Source organism: Rattus norvegicus, chromosome 2 (genome assembly GCF_021556685.1).
Source record: "Rattus norvegicus strain SHRSP/BbbUtx chromosome 2, alternate assembly SHRSP_T2T, whole genome shotgun sequence".
NCBI classification, from domain to species: domain Eukaryota; kingdom Metazoa; phylum Chordata; class Mammalia; order Rodentia; family Muridae; genus Rattus; species Rattus norvegicus.
In genome coordinates, this window is record NC_141535.1 from 222,118,725 (window position 1) to 222,141,950 (window position 23,226).

A 23,226-nucleotide genomic window follows, 5' to 3' on the forward strand; every position below is an offset into this window, starting at 1 on the left:
TTGGTGAGCCGCCTTCTAATGGTGACTACTGAGAGACAGGAGCAAAGGGGCTTCCTGAGGGACACAGCACGGGCCCATCTGAGGACCTGTCCCTGTGACCTTCAGGAAGCCACCTGAATCTGAAGACCTCGGCGAACTCAACCTCACTGCATGCTTCACTCTTGTTTCCCCAGTACCTAGGACTCTGCCTGATGTCTAGGACACGTTCATCAAGGTCACGCTGAGGGGGACAGGTGGGCACAATGGACCAGGAGGAGTCTCTAATCTGTCCTAACTTTCTACTGCTGTGTGGTTTACAGCAACAGCCATGAGGTACACGAAGCTGCTTAAACTTAAATTAACTGAAGCAATGCACGTCCTTGGCCCCACTGGCCATGTCAAGTGCCCACTGGCTGCTATGGCTGGGGTAACGGATGGCACAGAACTATAGAGCCCTCATCACCACAAAGCTCTGAGCAGGCATGCTGTTGGGTACGTCGCAGAGTGACAGGAGCACACTGTGCCCGTGAAAACACAACCCCAGAAACTTCTAGAAACTTCTAGTCCAGAAACTTCCGTTGATGGAGCTCAAGGGAATCTGAAGAAAGAGAGCATTCCCTCCAAGAAATCAGTGTATCTTGAAAGGCCCATTTCTCGTAGAGAAACCTAGAGCCTCTGGCAAACTATGCTTAGCAACTGGGCATCACATCGCCAAGAGCAGAGTGGGGCTGTATTATGACCATGTATTTGGCGATACAGTTTTAGATACAAGATCAAAATCATAAACCGTTAAAGGAAGCGGTAGATAAGCTGGATTCCATTAACCTATTGAAATGTCTGCCTGCAGAAGAGACAGTTGAGGGAGGTAAGACAATTCACAGGCTAGGGAATTCATTTTCCTTTCAAAATACATAACCAGCAGAGGGTTTAAACTCCCAGTGCGGAGGCTCACACTCTCAGTGCTTAAGAGCATGGGTTGCTATTACAGAGAATCCAAGTTCAGTTCCTAGCGCCCACACTGGGCTTTACCACCATCGGTGGCTCCGGTGGTTCAGGGAGTTCCGATGCCTTCTTCTGAGCTCCACAGGCACCAAACGCACATGTGATGCACACACACACATGCAGCCAAAACATTCATATATAAAAGAAGACATAAATCTAGTTCACTGTCTGATTAAGAACATTGTTTCGTTTGCTTACTTTTTTGCTTGGTTGCTTGAGTGTGCGTGGGTGTTTGTGTGTGTGTGGGGGGGTGCCAGGTATGGAACCCAGGCCCCTGTGCATGTGAGGCGAGTACTCTGTCAGTGGGCTACATTCCAGAGCTTCTAGTAAGAACATCCTTGGGAGGACTGGTGATGTGGCTCAGTGGGTAGAGGTGCCTGCCACCAAGCCTGACGACCTGAAGTGGATGGATCCTTACAGACACTGTAAGTGATCCTGGCAGGAATAAGAATCTTCAGGAAACACAGTATCTGACCATTGGCTGTCAGAGGACCGGAAACAATGGTCTCTGAGAAACTGGAATTTCCTGAGAATCTAATGCTGGGAGAAAGAGAAAGCTCGAGGCCGGTGCCACCCAGAGCAGGGACACGCCTCCTGGAAAGTGGTTACACAGCTCGGGCCACTCTTCTGAGGATGTTGCAGGAAAGAGTGAGTCTGGGGTAAATTAAAGGTGAGGAGGGCAGGACTGGCCCTAGCCTGCTCAGTTACCCATGCCCCCTGCCTCCTATTTAAATTGAAGCTTCAAGTCAAGACCCTGAACATGGAGTTTGGGGGACGTGGGGATCCACGGGACCTCCTAATGTGCTCTTCTGCTCAATGTGGCCACACAGAATACACCTTCCTCCGACTGTCACCGTCACTTCTCTGTCGAGTTGAGGGAGAGTGGCAGGGTCTAGCAAGTCAGGCTACAGGGCTTAAGCTGTGACACTCACAACTTGGGTAACAAAACCAGACTAATGGCAGTACACATCAGCAGCCAGAATCCAAGTATGAGTAGTTAATCTGCACTTGAGACAGCTAGATCCCGATTAAACACGAGCTACTCCAAGTGACGGAGACTGCTTGCTTGGTTGGTTGGTTTGGCTCCTTTGGGTATTGGAAAGTCGTGTCTTACAAAGAGTGGGCGCTCACATTTTAAAGCCCTTCTTTATGTATAACCACTTTGGTTACACATTCCCCATCCCTACAGTGACACAAACTCGTACGTATTTTAGTCGCTTCTCAAAAATTGACCGTCTATATTCCTTCTAAACAGACAGCCCACAGGCCTTGTACTCGACCACCAGACAGAAACATATCTACAGAAATGACAGCCACGTACCCAAAGGTATTTCTCAGCAGTTTTCAAAATTCCATCTGAGCCCCACACTGTACTTTCAAACACAAACAATTCATCCTGAAAGACCTTCTTGTGGCTTCTAGGAACCACATCCACAGCAACAAAGGACACATGGACTCCCCGGCTGGCTCCCCGGGTGCCCTTTATAAAGTGCCATTCACTCAGTGCACAGTGAGTTTACTCTTAATCTTGGCCCACAGGATGGGAGACCTTCGAGCCTTCTCAGGCCCAAGTCAACCTCAGGAGGGAGGCTGACCTGAGGACTGACCTCAGCCCCCCCTCCCTCCCCCATCTCCTGTTGCCATAGAAACCCGAGCTAACAGCTCATGTTGACAAGTGTATCTATGGCAACTCACAGCCGACACCATACTTCTTTCCGCTTCTGCCTCCAAACCCAGTATTGAGAAACCATGGGTAACACCGAGGAGTTTATAAATCAACGGGGCGGGCACACCCGAGAGCTCTGCTTGTAAAAGCCCTGGATATGTTAAGTGTCCAGCCGGGTTCTTTTGACAGACACTCTCTTAAATTAACTTTTTTTTTTTTTTTAGGACACATGATTTTTTAAAAGGTATTTCTTTTAAACTTCACGTTGAAACAATTAGATGATTCTTAGGATGCAAATGCAGCTAATTAATTAACGTGAGTATGGGCTCAACCCTAAGTCATCTGTAGTGTTTAATGAAAGCGGGTCTCCGGGTCTGTCCTTTTAGGGAGGGGAATTTGAGTTTACTAAGAATGGGTTTTAATAAGAACTGAAGCATGCAAACTGAGCCTGAGGGTGTGTGTGTGTGTGTGTGTGTGTGTGTGTGTGTGTGTGTGTGTGTGTGTGTGTGTGTGTGTGTGTAAAAGGACAGCAGTACACACCCTAGAGTGGGCATGAGTTCTCTAGGGTGCCATCTCAAGGGTATCATAAAATCCAAGCCTGGTGTGGCGGCGCGGGCCTTTAATCTCAGCACTCTGGAAGCAGAGACAGGTGGGTCTGTGAGTTTGAGGCCAGCCTGGTCTACATCGTGAGTTCCAGAACAGCCGAGGTCCACAGAAAGAGCCTGTCTCCCTACTCCCCCACCAGAGATAATAATTCAGCTGGGCGCGCGACAGTCAAAGGAATGCAGCACAGGACTCCGCCATCTGTGCAAAGGATGCGGAAGGAATGAAAATGGAGCTTGGTGACTGATCTCATCGCCTTCCTTTGCCCTCTCAAAACCATTCAGAAGCAGCTTTCCCAAACCACGGCCTCCTGCACGGGGCTTCATCAGCACCCCTTGCTCCCTGAAGAAGGGCAAGTAAAGAAATCCAGGAGGCTGAGGCAGGAGTACTACCAGGAGTTCATGACCAACCTGGCTACAGAATGAGACACAGAGGCTGGAGAGAGGGCTAAGCACTGACAGCTTTTTGCAGAGGATCAAATTTCCGCTCCCAGCACCCACTCAAGTGGCTCACAACCGTCTGGAATTCCAGTTCCAAGGGATCCATCGCCCTCTTCTGGCCTCTCCTGGAACTGCATTGCAAGCAGACTAAGTATAGGCAAAACACATACAAAATAAAAATAAATACATCTCAAAAAGAAACTTAAAAAAAAAACAAAACAATGGAGCAAAAACTAGGTTTGGATTACATCATACGGCAGAAGTGACAGAAAGTGTGTGTATACGCAGCTAAGGGTCCATGAAGACGAGATGGGAAAGTAACTGCAGAACGCTGGAGGTGTGCGTGGTGAGTGGGCCACTGTCTGCAAATCATCAGAACAGAGGGGAGCAAGAAGGCTGGCCGATGAGGGGAGTGGACCTCAGTCCATAGAGCTTCCCTCTCGCACGTGGTCAACCACAGAAACAGGCAAGAAGCACCAAATTACAGCTCCTTCATCACATTACACATACTCCCTGGGTCCCCTAACGTACAACTGTGAATCCTGGATTCTCCAACATCTGTAGACATGCAGAATCTCAACTCAGCAGTAAGAGGAGCAGTGAAAACAGCACTATATTCAGAAAGTTTTTCTAATGTGTGTCTGTGTATGTGTGTGTGTGTCTGTATGTGTGTGTCTGTGTATGTGTGTGTGTCTGTGTATGTGTGTCTGTGTGTGTGTCTGTGTGTGTGTGTCTGTCTGTGTATGTGTGTGTGTCTGTATGTGTGTGTCTGTGTATGTGTGTGTGTGTGTCTGTGTATGTGTGTCTCTGTGTGTGTGTGTCTGTGTATGTGTGTGTAGATCTAAGTGAGACAGAGTCACTCTCCATGTAGTCCAGGCTTGCCATGTAGTCCAGGCTAGCCTCAAACTTTACATCCTCCTGTCTCATCCACCCCAGCAGCTGGGATTACAGGCATGCACCACCACACACAGAACCCAAATTCGCTTTCCTTGAAATGGCTGCTAGTTGCCAAGATTCTGTTACCTCTGAAACGCAAGTGAAAACTCACATTTTTCTCTTTATCTCTATTAGAGGCAATCTGCCATGATCTTTTCTATGATGTACTATGAAAGTATTAAAAGAATCTACAAATTAATTACTTAAACTTTCTGTACATTAAGTCTTCAGGCTACAAAATAAACTATGCACTCTGGATGGTCACCACGCTCCTGATTCTGGCCATTACAAGGGCACTCTGAAAATAACAGCCAATTAGTTAAAACTTACCCTCCCCATCAATTTTAGTTTCTGAGCCGAAACATAATGACGTCAGACTAAGTCCGCTTGTAGCCTTTTGGTCTCAGCCTTCCCAGCCTCACAAAGTTTTTTGTTCTGTTTTCAAGTGTCAGCACCGTGGTAAGCAACCTCTTAATGTTGTAACCCCGAGACTTGGTCTCTGCTTTGGGGGTTTAAAATCCAGGTGGAGATCCAAAAGCACTGTGTTAAATACAATGGATGTCCCAAGAGAAGCCATCAAAAACCGGGCACCCTAATAGACCGTGTGTTGTCAATGGGGGTGTTTCAGTTCCTACTGAACTCTTGAAGCTGGGTAGCTTGTGAGACTAAGAGGTTTGTTTATTCAACTTAGGGTTCTGAAAGATGCAGAGGTCAAGGTCATGCAGCCACACCTGTTGAGGTCATGCAAGGTAAGTGGGTCATACAAGCAGGCACACCAAAGGGAGTCTTTTCTATCTAGTCACTCTCCGGGTGACCCACAAATCCATAACAATTAACCCATTAGTGCCCTCACAGTCCGACCACCTCTAAGGAGGTCAATTTAACATGCTCCGTTTTATTAATATTTATTTTGTGTACACAAAACACTCAAGCACTTAAAGCGAATAATCTTAAAAAGAGAAGCAAAGCAAAAGGGCAGCCACCTTTCCTGAGAAAGGAAGCACGTCTCACACAGCTGTTTCTATATGACTGTCTACACTAGTCGCTTCTGTTACTAAGAAACATTTGCAGAAAAACAAGGCTTACCTACCTCCTGCTTCTATCTCTCGACCTAAAGGAATATCCACTCAGAGTACATCTGTCTCCATGGCAACTAGTGTAATTGGGATGCTGCAACAGGAGGATAATGAAGAGAAAAACAGTGATTGGACTGAAAGGGGAAAAAAAATCCAAAACAAAACAAACCACAAATATGCCACACACAAGTGGTAAGGAAGGTAACCACCAAGAGAAAATGAAGAAGACAGAGGGAGTTTGCCAAGAGAGGAAGGTGGCTGTGCTCACCTCCGACCCGGGCTGTGAACCACATACCACTGCCTGGAGACTTAAGAGTATAATAGACAAACCCTTGGGAAAAGGCAAAGCTAGCTATTCATAGTGGTGAATGCATATAATCCCAGCATTCCATAGGCAGAGACAGGAGAATCAGGAGTTCAAAGTTAGCCTGGACTACAGGAGGCCCTGCTTCAAATGACGGACTATTTTTTTTTTTTTTTTTGGTTCTTTTTTTTGGAGCTGGGGACCGAACCCAGGGCCTTGCGCTTCCTAGGCAAGCGCTCTACCACTGAGCTAAATCCCCAACCCCCGGACTATTTAAAAATAGTAATTCTCGTCATGGTGGCTCACAAATGCACTTTGGAGGTGGAAGCTCGCCTGGGCTACAAAGCAAAACTGATGAAAACACAAAAGAAAGAAAAGAATTGTGTAGAAAGACAAGAAAGGAAGTGAGGCTTTAATAATGGGTAAATGGTTCTCACAGGAGTCCAGCCAAGATTCCCACACAGGTGCAGGATGCAAATGAAACATCTTAAAAGGAGGTGGGGAGAGAGACGGAATCCTGGGTCAAAGACAGCCTCAGGCCCGGCCAGGCAGAGGCAACTAGACACAGGAGGCCTGTAGGAGCAGCTTGCAGGGGTGGGAGGGGGTACAGCCAGGTCCTGCATTTGCCATGTGTTAGTTGAGTGAGAGGAAAGGTCAAGGAGCTTTGAGACAAGATCGTCCATAGCTCAGGCCATAACGATTAAGAAAGAGGTTTCCCACTGCGTGTTCTCGAGACTCACGCATCTGTGCCCTAAATCCTTCCTCCACAAACACTCAGTGACTACCACTGCCTACCACGTACATTGCTAAACCCAAAGTCTTACTCAACTCTCCAACAGCTTACAACACAGCCAATTACCCCACCTCCCCTCAACAGTCAACCGCATCTGCGATGTGGCTTTCCTGGTCTGCCCTGGCCTTGCTGGTGACTCCTCGTGTTCACCCTGACCTACTACCCACTTAGCTCTGCCCCGGGAGTCCCCAGACTTACAAAATCTCCCCATGTCATTCTTTCAGCCTTCATGCTACTCCTGGCATCTGGGCCCTAAAAGCAAGTCTTAATCACGACTGCTATCAGTCTCCACGGAGGTTACTAAAGGTCAACTGAAACTACCCAACTGGCAAACAGGAATGCCAGTCATTGCAGCCTTACCCTCCCGCCGACCAATCTCCTACTACTTCACATTTATAAGCTCCACCCACACACCCTCGGCCCTCAAACCCATCTGCCATTTTCCACCTCCAATACCATCCCCTACTCCAAGGCAAAGCAACTTCTCATGGAAGGCTGCTACTGCTTCATCATGGCTCCTTGCCATGCTCAGCTGGCAGCTACAGGGATATGTTGCTAAGTCAATCATTCCCTTCTCCTTATTTACTTCATGTCGCCTTCTTATGGCATTTGGAATATTTATATTTATCAACATTTACAATTAATTAACTATTAATATTAATCAAACACACATCTATAGTATTAATATTAATAATTATAATCATTACGGCATTTGAAATAACAACAGTAACAATAATAATACTTCTCAGAAAAAGTACAAGGCCTATCCAGCAGGTCCAGCTAACCCGTTCCCCCTATTCCTTCCTCCCCGCTCCCCTCACCCCTCCTCTCACAGCTCACGTGGTACAGTCATACTGGTCCCCCGTCCCTTGCACCTATTCCACGGGCTGGTGCAAGTGGTGCGGTCAGCTGAGCCTCGGAATCCTCCCAGTCTCAGTGGACACCTGACCTCTCTGATAAACCGCGTCCTGCTGCAGTAGACCTCTCCGTCCCTCTCAGCTTCCTTCAGAGAACCTGTCCAAAGCGAAGTGGATTGTCTTATCGGCTTCCACTTACTTATCTCCCTGTCAGTCCCTCTGAGAGCCTGGCCTCTCAGCTCACACAGACTCTTCTTTCGAGGAGAAATCTTGCCTCATGTTCACGGCTGCATCTCGGAATGGCGTATAGGAAGCCATACCACGGGGTTGGGGATTTAGCTCAGTGGTAGAGCGCTTGCCTAGGAAGCACAAGGCCCTGGGTTCGGTCCCCAGCTCCGGAAAAAAAAAGAACCAAAAAAAAAAAAAAAAAAGGAAGCCATACCACATAGGTGGTGTGTGTGTGTGTGTGTGTGTGTGTGTGTGTGTGTGTGTGTGTGTGTGCGGGAATAGGGGGATCTAGTACACAGTGGGTCCTCAAAAGACACATCAGGTTTAGAAGGAACCGAGGAGGACTGTAAACTCCATTTATAAACTCCAAGGGAGTCGCTCCTGAGAAGCAAGTGGCTGACCTGGAGCTGGGGGACATTTCACTGTGAGGTCCTTACTTACGCCCACCTCCACGCTCCCTCTCAAGCCCTAGTGTGCCATGCTTTACTTCCTGGCACTCCCACCTCCAGGCAAACTAGTGTCCGACGTCACGTAATGATTTCTCTGGCCCACATTTACTGTGGTTAAGCTTCACTAATGGTCACAGTGGGGAAGTAGACAAGAGGACAGCATTGCAGACAGGAACAGGGGAAGGGGAGGGTGGCAGTCAGTAGCCAGGTGAGCTGAGGAATTGTATATGGTCGTCCCACGGTGTCATTTCAGTGTGTGTTTGGCCAGTCAGTCACATTAACAAGAGATCAGAACCAGTTTTCTGTGATCCTCGCTGCGAAGCTGATACAATTCAATGAAAATACAACCCCCAACAGAAGTGGCAAATTCCTGCAAAACCCAGTACTTGGGAAACAAGAAAAGCGTTTCATGTTCAAAGCTAGCCTGGGCCATACCATGAGATCCTGACTCAGAGGCAGGATGGGGAAGAGACAAGACTACTCAAAGGCATCAGGTGGTGATCTCTAAGGGTTTGGTACGGTCTGAGTGTTTCCAGTATGGTTCTGTAGGGATCTCCAGGCGGGGTGTTGGCCGTGGTTGAACCTTTAAGAGCTGGGACTCCTAATTCCTAGTGGAATGAGGTAATGGACCCACTCTAGGGAGTGGATTAGTCTTCCAGAGACAGTTCCAGCAAGCGGCTGTCAGGAGGCCACCCCATGTTCCACCACTTTTGCCTTGCCTGTCACCGTGGAAGATGCCCCTGCCCTGTGAGACCACCCACCATGCTGTCGCTCAGCAGGAGCTCCTCAGTAGAGTATAATACTGGTCCTATCCTCTTGGACCTCCATAGCTGTGACTAAGAAAATGCTCTGCTTGGGTCTCAGGCGTTCTGTTTGAGTCCCGGGTGTTTGGTTTGGCGGTGGAAAAGAGACCAAGACAACAGCTCTTTAGGTCACCTGCAGAGGCAGACAGATTCCCTAAGGGAAGCTGGCTCAGCTGCCCTGCTTGCTACAGTAGCTGTTGGGCCCAAGTTAACACTGAGTTATCTGATCTTCAGCTATGGATGTGGAGTACAAAGAGTTGGGGGGGGCAGGTAAAAATGAAAAACCTGTTATATTGACGCTACATTCTGACATACTAGGTTGTATAAGACGACAAAAGTCATGTCTCCAGCTTCCTTTTACTGTAATCGTGTGCTGTTGGGACACTTGAGTTGCACGTAGGGTGACTGTGGCTGCTTTGCAGTTCATTTCCGTTGCTCAGCACCGGCTTCTGTGTTTCGCCCACGGAGCGGGCACGGCACGGGCCCAGGGTCTGGGTACAACCGACTGTCCCAGTTCATCCAGAAGAAAATAATAAAATTCAGATTAACAAGAGATGCCCGGCCGGGTGTGGTGGCGTAGGCCTTCTACTCCAATGCTCAGGACGCAGAGACAGGTGAATTGCACGGAGTTTGAAACTAACCTAGGAAGTGAGTTCCTGGCAAGCCAGGGCTGCAGAGTGAGACCCTGGCTCAAAAAAACAAAACAAAACATGACAGTATCCGTCTTCTAATTTATTAATGATGGTTGTCGGGAGACAGAGCAGACACCCATCCAATGCCTATGAAATATGAAAGTTAGTTTCTTGACCACTTATATGCCCAAAGCCTCGTTCTGCTATGGTGAGTGCTGACTGTTCCCTACGTGTCTTATTCTTAAAGGCTTCAATCCCACAGAGGTGCTTTGGGGCAGCAAAGGAACTTTAAGAAGCCAGGTCCAGGGGTTGGGGATTTAGCTCAGTGGTAGAGCGCTTGCCTAGGAAGCGCAAGGCCCTGGGTTTGGTTCCCAGCTCCGGGGGGGGGGGGGGGGGGGGGGGGGAAGAAGCCAGGTCCAGAGAGGAGCCATTGAAGTCCCTGTCAGCAGGACCTGGGATGGTGGTAAAGACAGCAGGGACACTCCCTTGCTTCCCTGAAGTGAGTATCTGGTTCTGCATGCTCTTCTACCACAAAGTGCCTTGCCACCAGCCTAAAGGAACAGGTTTCCAAAGTGAGACCTCCAAGGTGAGAGCCAAAGCAGACCTTCCTCCTTACAAGTTGATTATACTGGGCATTACGGTACAGCGAAGGACACCTAGCCCCAGAGTTTGCCACAGGAAGAAGCAAACTATTAACCAAGACTTGCTTTAATTGGATTCCCACAGGGCTCTATACCCCTAACCAGGGCAAGAGGTCGTCTCTGGACTAAACAGCTAAAGGCTGAGAAAATTCTACAAATGGAATTTAGAGAACAGACCGAAAATTTTCCCTGAATGAAGTTTTCCCCAAACCGGCCTATCTTTATGAACATACATACATAGATACATAGATACATAGATACATACATACATACATACATACATATCCTAAACTAACAGTGACTCTAAATTTAACAAAAATGTATTTGATAGAACTGAAAATGTAGGGGTTACCCTGACGGCTCGGTCAGTAGGACGTTTGCAGCGTACGCATGGGAACCTGAATTTGATTCCTGGCATCCACAGAGGGCCTGGCCCAGCAGTGAGCACCTGGGATCGAACCCCATGCCAGGGAGGTAGAAGAGATAAAAGGACCCTTTGGGCTTGCTGCCTAGAGACTCTACCAAAGTGGTGAGCTCCAGGCTCAGCAAGAGACTCTGGCTCACAAAACAAGGTGAACAGGGATTGAAGGCACCAGCAGACTTCTGGTACCCCAGAGATAGACAGACAGACAGACAGACACTGGAGAAGAAAGCAGAAGCGGAAGATTCAGAGAGCAGATTCAGAGAACAGACGTGGGGGGAACAGACAGAGTACAGGCTGACCAGATGACTACATGGCTAGCTCGGCACCTTTCTCTGCTCCGCTCTGGTCACACGAGCTAGCTGGGAGCCTGCCCTAGCAAAAGGGCTAAGCTTTAAACTGTATTAAAAGTCTCTGTATCTTATCTACACTGCTGGTGGGTCCCAGAAAGCCCCATTATAATATCACTTATTTATTTTATTTATGTATTTTTGTACGTCATGGGTGCTAGGAACGTACTGTTCCACTGAGCCCACCTTTAGCCCCCAAATATATACTGAATGTGTACAGACAGATAATGTGGCTCCTTCCCAAGTCTGAATGAGGGGTCAAATGGTCTAGGGGCTAGAAACGGCTCAGCAGTGAAGAACACTTCTTATTCTTATAGAGCACGTGTTCAATTCCCAGCACCCATACATTCACATGAGCTCTCAATCCTCCCCTCCGTGACTCCAGTTCCAGGGGATCAGATACCTCTTCTGACAGGCACACCTACGGTCCAGACATACATGCACACCAAACACCAGTGCACATAAAACAAATGTATTTAAGAGAGAAAAAAAAAAGAAGTCTTCTGTAGCAGCTCTGTAGTCGCCTCCCGTTGCTGCCCGCAAGTTACAATGCTTAACAGCTTACAACGTACGTTTCTTTCACAGGCTTTCTGGCAATGTGAAATCTCACTGAGTTATGATCGAGGTGTAAACAGGGCTATTTGCCTCCCAGAAGCTTGGAGTCGAGTGGGGTCCCCATTGTTTTGCTGAATAAAAGTTCTAGAGACCATGCGTGTTCCTAGACTTCTGGTTCCCTTCCAATTGTGGCCACTGGATTGTTCTAATGACGCAGGCCATCTCATTCCAATCTCCTCCTGCTGACTTACAAGGATACTGTGGTAATACCATGCTTAGCTCGACGACCCAGGATAGCTCAGCCGTGATGACTGGAGTTTAGAACCTACATAAAGGTGAAAGGAGGTAACTGACTCCTCAAAATTGTCCTCTGAGCTCCCACATATGCACATATCCCACAGCCACATACACACAAAAATAAATAGACTTACAAAAAAGAGTCAATGAAATCTCAGGTCCTCTGTAAGTTAAAATAGTTAAAATCCTTATCAATTAGTAAAAAACCTAAAATTAAAAAACAAGACAAAACAATAAACTCAGGGCTGGAGTAATGGCTCAGTGGTTAAGAGCATTAGCTACTCTCCCAGAGTACCTAGGTTCGGTTCCCAGGAGCTCACAACCATCTGAAACTCCAGTCCCAGGAACACTATCGCCCTCTCCTGGCCTCTGTGGGCATTCCAGGTGCACAGACAACATGCAGGCAAAAAACATCCACAGATATAAAATAAATGAAAAAAAAATTAAACCAATAAAAATCTTGTCAGGTAGAGGGCCCAAGACTGTTCTTACTGCTCAGCCTATGTGACAGAAAGGGGAAATACCTTCTCCCTTCCTGTACTCAGGAAAGCCAAGCAAACACCTGACAACAGCATCCTGAAAATCGAGCATACACATTTTCCGAATCCGTGCTCTAGCCATGACTGTCCACGGGCTAGGCTATAAGGAGCTGAGATACAGCATGTTCGTCTGGGTATGATCTTTCTCTCAATGAATTCCATATGTAGCAGGGGCGCCACTACAGTGGGATTCTACATCTAACCCCCAGTGGTTGGGCTCCATGGTCCAGCCTCTCCCTTTGATACCTAATTCTGGAGCATGAATGCTACTCAGTGGACCAAGGGCTTGAGCAGACACGCTAATGCTCTGAGTTCACCTCAGCACCACAGAACAAGAAGAGAAGTTAGTTCTAAGGTTCGCTAACATTACCAAGCACCCCACTGTCTCTCACATCAAAGGGATCTTTAGGGGTTGGGGATAGCTCAGTGGATGAGTATTGGCCTAACAGGTCTACAACCCATTGTGATCCCCAGTGCAACACACACATACACACACACACACACACACACGCACGCACACACGCACGCACACGCACACGCACCCTGCAACGGGCAGGAAATGAAATGATGAAAAAAAATTAAATAAAACGAAGCTAATCCCACTGACTTGTTTCAGGAGTCAGTGACTAACAGTTCTAAGGACTGGGTTCAATCAAATTTTAAATGATCCAGAGTCTTGCCTCTAACTTGCCAATCTCTGTCCCGAGATGGCACAGTTCTCAGTCCTAACGAATGTACCTTAGGAGACATAGTTTACATATATGAAAACGCGGAGAGTGGCATTTTCCCAGAAGTGGCCGATATACTAATTTAACCAAAACGGCATCTTGTGTTGCAATTAAGCTTGCTAAAGCGGCAGGCCCTGCCCATCCGAGCAGTTAAACAACCTGCTGAGTAAAGGACCTCACAGAAGACAGTAGCAGCCCTGTTACACAGCTGTCTGGGGCCTCCTAAAGAAAGACACACAGCGGCGAGGACAGTAGGGTTTGTGATTCCTAACGGCCTTGCAGTCCCAGGGACAGTGGTGCCCATGGTACAGTATTTCCCAGAAGGCAATGATCTGGGAGGGGCAGTACCAGCCGTGATAGACTCTCACTACCCACTCCCCTTATCTGCCCACCCGCAGGGAGGGCGAGCATACTGTGCCTGTGCTTCGAAAGCTGGCCAGCCTCCACGGAGGCACTCCCATCCCAAGGCAGTGTATCACCCCTGACATTTGTACTTTAACGACAAAGGACAGGAGTGGGAGAGTGACGAGCTGTCACAGAAGAAGTGAGCCACCTTGGTAAAGAAATATTCAACTTTTGAGGCCCTAGGATTGAAACCTCTTTTTAAGTTAGAAGTGTAGCTTTTATGTTTAAACAACAACAACAACAACAACAACAACAACAACAACAACAACAACAACAACAAAAGACAAAACAAAATAAAACAAGCAAAAAAAGGACAGGGTGTGGGGGTGTGTGTGTGTGGGGAGATGGCCATGCCAGCATTCCCCGAATGGTTTCTACACATTAGGTTGCATAATTCACATGACTCCCCTCTGACACAAATACCATTTCATTCCCATTTTACATCCAGGAAGTGGAAGGTGTTCTTTAAGGTAACCCAGGGGCAAGTAGGGTTACATAGAAACGTTTGCAACTAAGAGAGTTCAAGACCAGGCTGGTTTAGAAAGTGGGTTCCAGGAGACACAGGTAAAAAAATAAATCTTTAAAAAAAAAAAAGAATGTGTAGAAAGTTTTGGCTTGAAAAAATATATGTGATATCAACTTAAGTACAACTTATATAAACAAATTCTAAGGCTATATTTCAAGTTGTTATAAGTAAATCATCAAATGGCAAAGGGAAACCACCACATGTGGTTTCCTATATACACTTTAATTCTCCTTATTGTTCCTTTAAGGTTTCCGTTGACTCACAAGCCACGGTAGAAAATATTTACTCAGCTGAACAGAATCCATATCTGAAGGAGGCTGAATTCCACACCCCTTACATCCTAATATGTTTGGCAAAAACCACAGGGATAAATTAACTAATTAATTTCTTGAAACAGGATTTCACCATGAGGCCCTGGTTAACGTGGACCTCATTATGTAAATGGGTTTGAACTCACCGGCCTGGATAAAGGGTGTGCATGTCATGAGGCCCAGATAACATTCGCTCAAACTAGATGGAATTAGAAATGAGATAGAAGCCTGAGGCAACATGGACAATTGACTCAGTAGCAAATAAGGCGTGACACACTTGTACAGCTTGAAAATCTCTATAAATAGAAATGTACCATGCTCACAATGAAAACAATGGACATTCCTTGTATTTTCATTAAATCGAAAAAGTTTTGAAAGTTACCGACTTAAAAACAATACAATCGGCAGCTGGGGTGGCTCATGCCGTCAATCCTGGCACCCAAGAAGCAGGGCAGGAGGATCTCTGTGAGTTCAAGAGCAACCTGGTCTACAGAGAGAGTTCCAGAACAGCCAGAGCTACAGAGGGAGACCGCTTCTCAAAACAAACAAAATGGGCAAACAATAAATAATATAAAATGAACACAATTTGTTCCAAACCTAACATACTAAATATGATAACATGAATATCTGAAAAGATCAGCTCGCCGGTACTGACGATGTAACAGAAGTAAAATTTCCTTTTAGAGATGCCTGGAAAAATGAACACGTTTCTACTCTGCTCTATTTCCTCAAAATAAAAATAAGGTTAGCCTTCTGACTAATATAAAAACATAAGTGGTGCTTTAGAAAAGCTGGAATGTTCTTCTCATCAGATAATCCTCAGTATAATGCACCAGAACCCCACTGGGCAACTCCCCCAGCGTTGATCCTGGAGCTGAAAGAACACGGAAGTTGAGATTTAAGAAAAGAAAAAAGCAGAGGGACTGGGGATGGAGTTGGTGATAAAAGCACAAGTTTAGCAGCACCCCCCCCCCCGATTTGATCTCCCCTAAAGATTCAACAGACAACAGAACGTTTCTTTCGGAGTCTGAAAATGGCCTTTGTAGAAAACAGCTAAGTTAAATAGTTTTTTTTTTTTACTTTTTAAAATGCAAAGCGACTGAGAAAATGACCATGTTGCATATTGATATTTAATGCAAAGCTGCTAAAAAAAATAGTGAAATCGAGGGTTCAGCGGTTAAGAGTGGGTATACAGAGGGCCCCAGCGAGTGATTACTCGCACCTTCTGTGGTGGGATTCACAACTATCTCTAACCCTAGCTCCAGGGAGATCTGACACCTCCAGCCTCAGAGATGCCAGTACTCGGGTGCACAGACCCACACACATAAACACAATTAAAATGAAAACTAAGGGAAATGTTTAGAAATAGTGAAAACTGGAGACAAACTTGGTGTCCCACAATGTGGGACTGGTTTGGAAAACCAAACATAGGTGAGAATCTTTTAGTGAAGACTCGGTTACAGTGCAGTGGGGGTGGAGTAGTTAGAAAGTGCAGAAAATACGCCCAGTTTTATATCGGACAACTTTCAAGTTGTTCACTTTGGGAAATTCAAGTAACTGCTGCAAACTGCTTTCTCCCCAGTCAGAAGTAAAGTGAGAAGGTCTGCCTTGTTGCTGGAGGGATGGCTCAGAGGTTCAGAGCAGTGTCCGCTCTTCCAGAGGACCCATGTTTGATTCCCAGCACCCACATGAAGGCTCATAACCATCTATAACTCTAAATTCTAAGGGATCTTATCTTCCTCTTCAGACCCCCCTGGGCGCTGCATGCTCACACAGACATCCGTGCAAGCAGAGTACCCCTTCACAAGAGAGCGAGAATCCCTCTCATGAGGTAACAGAGATCAGGTATAGGAAGCAGGTCATACCACCCAGAACATTCTCCACACGTTAGCCCTAGCTCTTACGTGCACTCACATGTGAAAACCAGGAAATTATAACGGTTATGTGATTGTTACGGGGAAAACAGATTTATTTGGCCCATTTTTTCCTACATATTTCTTAACATTACTTCTAATATAAGGAAAACGAGGATGTGGGGACCGTCACACACCATGGTAATCCTGTTAGAGATCGACCTTAGCTCCTTGTTAATAGGAAATAAATCTTAGTTGAGGTAAACACACCCTTCGTATTTCATTCCAACGGGTCTGTTTTACATCGTTTAAACTAGTCAACACTCTCCAATAGGTAAAGCAAGGTATCCTTAGAGCCCCACAAGAACGCAGGAGCTCCAGCTGAAGTACCATCAGATGGCCACTAGAGAGGCAAGCCAGCATAGCTCAGTCTCCTGCTCCCTCACAGTTCCCAGCCTTCCTGCTTCTGGACCCCATAATATTCGGGTTTTATTCTACTGGACTTTGTAAGTCACAAGGGAAGCAACGGGATCTCCATTTTCTCACTCGCTAGATAATAGTTGCTTAATAAATGTTCAGCAAATATGAGTTGAATGACTACTTGATACTCATAGTTCAGGATTTGATTTCCACCTGAAGATAAAGGAAAGTTTTGCTTTCAATAGTCCAGAATTCTTAGGAATTGTTCCTGGGGGGAGGGGTGGGCATGGTAGAGCACATCTGCATTCCCAGCACTTGGGAGGCTGTGGCAGGGGGGTCTCACTTTCAAGTAGCCCTACACAGTAAGACTGACCTTCCTGGTTCCCTCTCTCTTCCTCTTCCCCGCTCCCTCTTTTCCCCTTCAAAATATAGCCTCAATGTATCACTTTTTAAAAAATGTCATAATCTGTATCTCATTGTCTATCTTAACAAAGGAAAGAATTTCTCTGTATATTTTGTTTAAAGTTGTACAGACAGAATGAGAGCTAAGGCAGGGCCTGGCAACCACCTTGAGTCCCCTACATCCCCAGGGCCACTGCCCGCTCTCCACACTACCAGGTTATAGGTATGAGATCAAGAACAGGGGTTGGGGATTTAGCTCAGTGGTAGAGTGCTTGCCTAGGAAGTGCAAGGCCCTGGGTTCGGTCCCCAGCTCTGGAAAAAAAAAAATCAAGTGAGAACAAGAACAAATGCTTCTGATCCCTCCAAAATGCCTCCTAGGGCTTTTACCAAGCTCTGGGAAAAAGAAACTCAGAACACGGTGAACAATCTACTGGTGTTCCTGAGTTTCTCTAAAGGTTCATAAGTCAACCAGTTTAACTTAAAAATGAAACTAACAGTAAATTAAATATTAACTTTCTTTAAAAAAAACACATCGTTTACTTAGGAGATCACTGTGAAATAAGACTTTATCAGTGGACCAAGGAATATGGTCTATAAAAACAAAACAAACAAAAACGAAATTTGCTTGCTTCTAGGAAAGAAAAGGAAAGAAAGGAGAGGAAAGGAGAGGAGAGGAAAGAAAGAAATGGCAGAGAGCTCACTACAAATACCTTCTGCAAAGTCCAGGCTCCTTCTCTGTCCTTCTGCTTTGATGTCTCTTAAACACTTACTGGGTGGGGACAAAACCTTCTTAGGTATCCACCAGCAATGTTTAACTTCCTGAAAACCTCCCTTCCCACTCTAAGGGAGTAGACAACAGTATTTCACGTGCTAACCTGGGCCCGCCAGGTCTGTCAGAAGGAAACTGGCATTTACCTAAGCCAACTGGAACTTGCTATTATTTACGTGTCAAGAGTTACTATTTATTGAAGTTTGCTTTGAAGAAAGAGGTTTATGTTCAGACTTTTGCACTTTCCATCCTCAATTACTAACCTCATTAATCCTTATTTAATCTTCGGGGTTTTTTTGTTTTTTGTTTTTTGTTTGTCCTGGAGGTTCTAATGTCATTTTTATCCGTTTGGAATGGTTAACATAACCGAGGATTCAGGAATAGTTAAATGAAGCTAATCATGAAACCAAAGAACAGTTAAAGAAAGATTCAAAGTCCATCCGAGCCCACTGACAAAAAAATTGAGCCTCTTTAGAATTTCAAACACATGCCATGATTTTGAGGTCATTTTAGAAATAAACAAGTCTTGAAAATATAGGAATGGCGGATTAATAAAAGATTACAGGAAATAACATTTGAACTATTTGCTTTTGAAACAGAACGATCACCGGACCCACAGACTGTGACAGGGTAAGGTCCACTCCCACCTCTCTGTGCTGACACACCGAGTCTCCCTTCTTTAAGGGGCTCAGGTCTGAACCCCAAAGGTAGAGAGGTCCCCTTGGGCAGCCTGGAGCTGGTCTAGTGCACAGCTCGTCAGCGAGTGACAGTCTCTCCTCCACCACCTGAACTTCAACCCTGACCCCCCAGAGCGGCACTGCACAACCTATGGTTTAACCTGTGCCATTTCAACACCGCCACCAAGTACCCGAAAATGGGTCGCAAATGAATGAGCAGCAGGCTGGGAGGAGAGACAGCCACTAGCTGACCCCCAGCAGGTGGAAACTGAGCAAGGATGCCCGGGGCGGGGCGGCTGGGGGAGGCGGTGGCGACCAGAGCCAGGTCCCCCGCTGGAGCCACGTCCCCGCGCGCTCCGCAGGACGCGCAGCCCGCAGCCCATCCTCCTCCCGGCCCGGCGCTCACCGCTCGCAGCCGGTGCTCGCACGCCGGGGGCGCTCGCTGGGCGCGGAGGACCCGGGGGACCGGGCCCGAGAGCTGCAAACTTTGCGCGGGTCTCGCCCGCAGAGGTAGCCGCTCCGCCCCAGGCCGCAGTCCGGGCGCCGCAGCGGGCCGGGCTCCGGGCGGCTCCGGCGGCGCCGAGGGCGGGGTCTCCGGCCGGCGGAGCCCCGGGCAGCGCGCAGCTCTGTTTACCGCGGGCCCGCCCTCCTCCCAGCCCGCGCCCTGCGCGCTCCTGACATCATTCATTCTCGCACTCTCGCCAGCCTTCTCCTGCTCCCAGCCGTGACTCACCCCGGGCCCGAGGCTCCTGCGGGCTCCCACGACTCCAGCGACCGAGTCTCTCCGGACGCCTAACCGAGCTCGAAAAACCGGTGCGACTTCTTCGGGGAGGCGATCCCAGCCGACCCTCCCTCCCTCTCTGCGGCCCTAGAAGATGCAGCGAAGGAGGGGCTTGGCAGGCAGCACGAGGTGGCTCCCGGCCGCAGGCTGAGCGCAGAGCAGGGCAGACCTCCCTGAACGCGGGCGGGGATCAATCTGGGAAAGTTCTCTGGGTGCCGCTCCCAGTAACTTTCAGGGGTGGGGCAGGGAAGGGATAAGCCACCTCCACACCTCCTCGGGTTTCGGAAACTGCTTCCTAATTGCGACGTGTGCGGGCCAGGGGCACCGGCGCTGACTCAAGGGGTGGTGCCCCGCCTAGGTCGAGGGGGTGGGTTTCCAAACATCACAAGACTGCCTGGCGAGGTTAGTCACCAAGGGCCTGGTGGCACCTCTAGGTGAGCTGGAAGGGTGCTTGTTCCCAGTTAATGAGACTAATGATGCTAACCACCTTATCATTTGCTCCGTTAGGTGAATTGCGTCTTCACAAGGATGAGAAACCGGAACCAGAATGACCATTCAAAGAGTGACTGTCTACTTAAATGAACCTGTGCTTTTCTGTTGCCTTGGGGGCACAAGTGTCCATATGTGCGCCCCCCCCCGGGGGGGGATGACCTCACCAATTAGATAGAAGGAAGGGTTGTCTCTGCCTAAAAATGGCCAAGGCTCGGCATTTCCTAGAAGTTGTTTCCACACCTTGTGGTAGTTTTTAGTCAACCATGGCCCTCTTGGAGGGAGTAACTAGGCATCCGGGCAACTGGCTAAACCTCCAGTGAATTTAATTGATAGAAATGTTTTTTATGTCATTGCGTACTTCCCTTTCTGGTTTAGGTTCGCACGTGTAGGATTGTACAGACTGTCCTATGGGGATTAACATGATCCACAATAGCAACAACAACAATAATAACAACACCAACAATAATAAGCATTTCTGGCGTTCCGTGTGGGTATTTTTTATGACAATAATCATTAAACCCAATGGCAGCAAAATAGAACCCCGAGGGAGGTGCGAGGCTGGCAGGTCAGAGATGATGTCCAAACACTGACGTTTAAGTGAACCTCTCCTGCGATTACCACAGGTTAGACTTCATTGTGGGGGAGTGCACTTGTCTCTGAGCCACAGAAAGGTTGGGATCCAGAAAAAGAGCGTCAACACTGAGATTTCTTTTCCTTGGGTTTATTTTTCCTTTGCAGTAAGGAGTCCCTTTTTACATTTACAAAACCTAGGCATTGTGCCCAGAAGGCAATAGAAATGGATTGGTTTCCTAGCATGCTGACCGAGTAAATGGAAATTTGAACCAACATCCCCCCCCCCACGCCAGACAACCACAGATGTAATTCAGAAGTTTAGTGTCTGATCCATGGGTGACAGAGAGGGTCAAGAGTCTATGTGAACCTGGGTGAACAACCCGCCTACCTCCTACTTTATAATTCAAATATTTGTACATTAGGAAGATAGGTATAAGACCTGAGATAAACGGAAATTGTAGGGTTTTTGAACTGTGTACATGGGTGAAGTTTTAAGAGCCCCAAAGCCCTCAGCCCTGGGCATACTGTTGCAGGATGATTGCTTCAGATTCTCCATGGCCTCCGTGCCACAGGCTGTTTGATGGAGCTTGGAACATGTGGTCCTATTGTGCTTTCAGTGGCCTATTCTGTCATGCCATTTACAGAAAAATAAAGTGGGGTGTGTTGAAGCACTCCCTTAATTCTGGCTTTCGGGAGCCAGAGTCAGGAGTATCAGGAGTTCAAGATTGACTTCTTCCATATAGGGACCTCAGGTCAATCTGTGCTACATTAGACCCTGACTTCAAAACAAGCAAAATACAAACGAGTAAGAGTGTGTTTATGAATGAGCTTGGTGTAGTTTTTCTGTGCTGCTCACTGACTTTTAAAACTCCAGATTATGGGGTTGGAGAGAGTACTGGCTCTTCTAGGGAATAGGGGTGGGTTTCAATTCCCAGCACTTGCATGGCAGCTTACAACTGTCTTGTCATTCTTGTCCCAGGGGACCCAATGCCCTCCTCTGGCTTCTATGGGCCCTGCATACACAGGATGCATGATATGCATGCAAGTAAAAATGGACATAAAATAAAAATGTAAAAAGAAAGCAGATTATTTTTCTTAATGCCTATGTTCTGACAGTTACTTTTCACTGAAAGAGGTTTCTTTTTCTTTCAACCTACCAAAGTTTACGGAATCCATGGTTCGACATCTTTTAAAATGTTGTTTGTTTGGGCTGGGCAGATGGCTCCGAGGTTAAGAGCGCTTGGTTGCTTTTACAGAAGACCCAGGTTCAATTTCTAGCACCTGTATGGTGGCTCAACTACCATCTGTTACTCCAGTTCCAGGGAACCGACTCCCTTTTCTGGCCAGCACAGGCACCAGGCAAAACACCTACACACATAAAATCAAAAGAAATCTTAAAAAAAAAAAATAATGTCGGTGACCTTTCTAAAGGAGAGAAAGGAGTTGGAAATAAAGCTCGTGGTAAAGTTTGGCTAGATTTGTGAGTTGGATCCCTAGTGTAGGGAAATGAACAACTCAATTGGCTTCTCTGAGAGGAAAGGGTGGTAGGAGGACTGGGTGTGGTGCTACATAGCTGTAATCTGAGCCCTGAGTAGGATTGCTGAGAGGATCAAGCATTAGAGTCAGCCTGGGCTACATAGTGAGACCTATCTGGAAAGGTGTTGTGAAGAGAGGACAGCTTGCAGGTAAACAGGTTCATGTCAGTTCCTTTTCTAAGACAGAGCACACTGTAAATCAGCTTTTACAAATATTTTTTTTGGTTTAATAAAACAAACTGATTAATGCAGAGAAAATAGTACTTTTCTCCTTGTTTTATTTTATCTTCTGCTTTCAACATACCCAGAGTCAGGTATTTAACCAGTGAATTTTTATCGAATTTCTACTTGGTGCCCATGGTATCTAAGGAACACCTAATGTACTTTCTAAGCATTCCTAAGCAATAGGAAAAGGCGGTTTCTCCTTCCTTCCTTCTTCCTTCTTTCCTGTCCTACCTTCCTTTCTTCCTTTCTTCTCTTTCCTTCCTTCTGTCCCTCCCTCCTTCCTTTCTTCTTTCTTTCCTTCCTTCCCTCCCTCCTTTCTTCTTTCCTTACTTTTCTTCCTTCATTTCTTTTCTTCCTTCCTTCCCTTCTACCTTTCTTATTTCTTTCTTTCCTTCCTTCCTTCTTTCCCTCCCTCCTCCTTTCTTTCCTTTCCTTCCTTCCTTCTTTCCTTCCTTCCACCCTTCCTTCCTTCTTCCCTTCTCTCTCTCTCTCTCTCTCTCTCTCTCTCTCTCTCTCTCTCATTATATGGGAATGTTAATGGAAGTGTTTTCTGTAACTTCCCTGATGTCCTGTACTCCACCTGGCATAGAATTGTTAAGGAAATAAAGGAATGCGCAACCACAAGGAACAAAGGAGAAGGGAATTCTGTTATGAAATACTACATAACCAGCAGGGGTGGGGAGGAATAATGTAGGTCTACCTTATGCATTCTTCTGAGGAGGGTAAAGAGTGAACACACTGTAGAAAGCAGTCTCAAGTTTAAAAACAAAACAAAAACTAAAGGATCATGGAGACAGCTCAGTGAATAAAGGTGCTTACTATCCATCCTGATAATCTGAGGTCAACTCCTGGGATCCACTTTGTGGAAGGAGAGAGTTGTCCTCTGACCTCCACGTGTGCCCTGCAGCTAGTTCCACAAAGAAACCTTCGGTAGAGCAGTGCCTTAAGGGACCATAAA

At 46.9% G+C, this 23,226-nt stretch overlaps 1 protein-coding gene, 1 long non-coding RNA gene and 1 other non-coding gene across 14 annotated transcripts in view; 2 read left to right on the top strand and 1 right to left on the bottom strand.

The window, feature by feature from the left end:
* The window catches only part of Sgms2 (sphingomyelin synthase 2), a 77,304-nt gene extending 57,664 nt beyond the window's left edge, over positions 1–19,640 (bottom strand). Inside the window, exons 1-3 of one of the 11 annotated variants that reach the window (XM_087624934.1) lie at positions 17,927–17,984; positions 7,640–7,813; positions 5,717–5,796 (exon numbers count right to left, since the gene is read on the bottom strand). The gene's annotated coding sequence lies outside the window, so the exon portion shown is untranslated. 11 annotated transcript variants of the gene reach the window in all.
* Positions 1,531–11,891, top strand: LOC147996549 (uncharacterized). The gene is made up of 4 exons (XR_015676945.1): positions 1,531–1,651; positions 2,237–2,308; positions 2,872–2,962; positions 11,766–11,891. It is a non-coding gene; the product is annotated as an uncharacterized LOC147996549 (long non-coding RNA).
* Positions 18,437–22,301, top strand: LOC147996550 (uncharacterized). 2 transcript variants are annotated; one of them, XR_015676931.1, is made up of 3 exons: positions 18,437–18,615; positions 19,368–19,475; positions 19,951–22,301. It is a non-coding gene; the product is annotated as an uncharacterized LOC147996550 (transcript). The 2 variants fall into 2 exon arrangements; XR_015676930.1 differs by lacking the exon at positions 18,437–18,615 and having other exon boundaries at positions 19,349–19,475.
* The last annotated feature ends 925 nt before the right edge of the window (positions 22,302–23,226 follow it).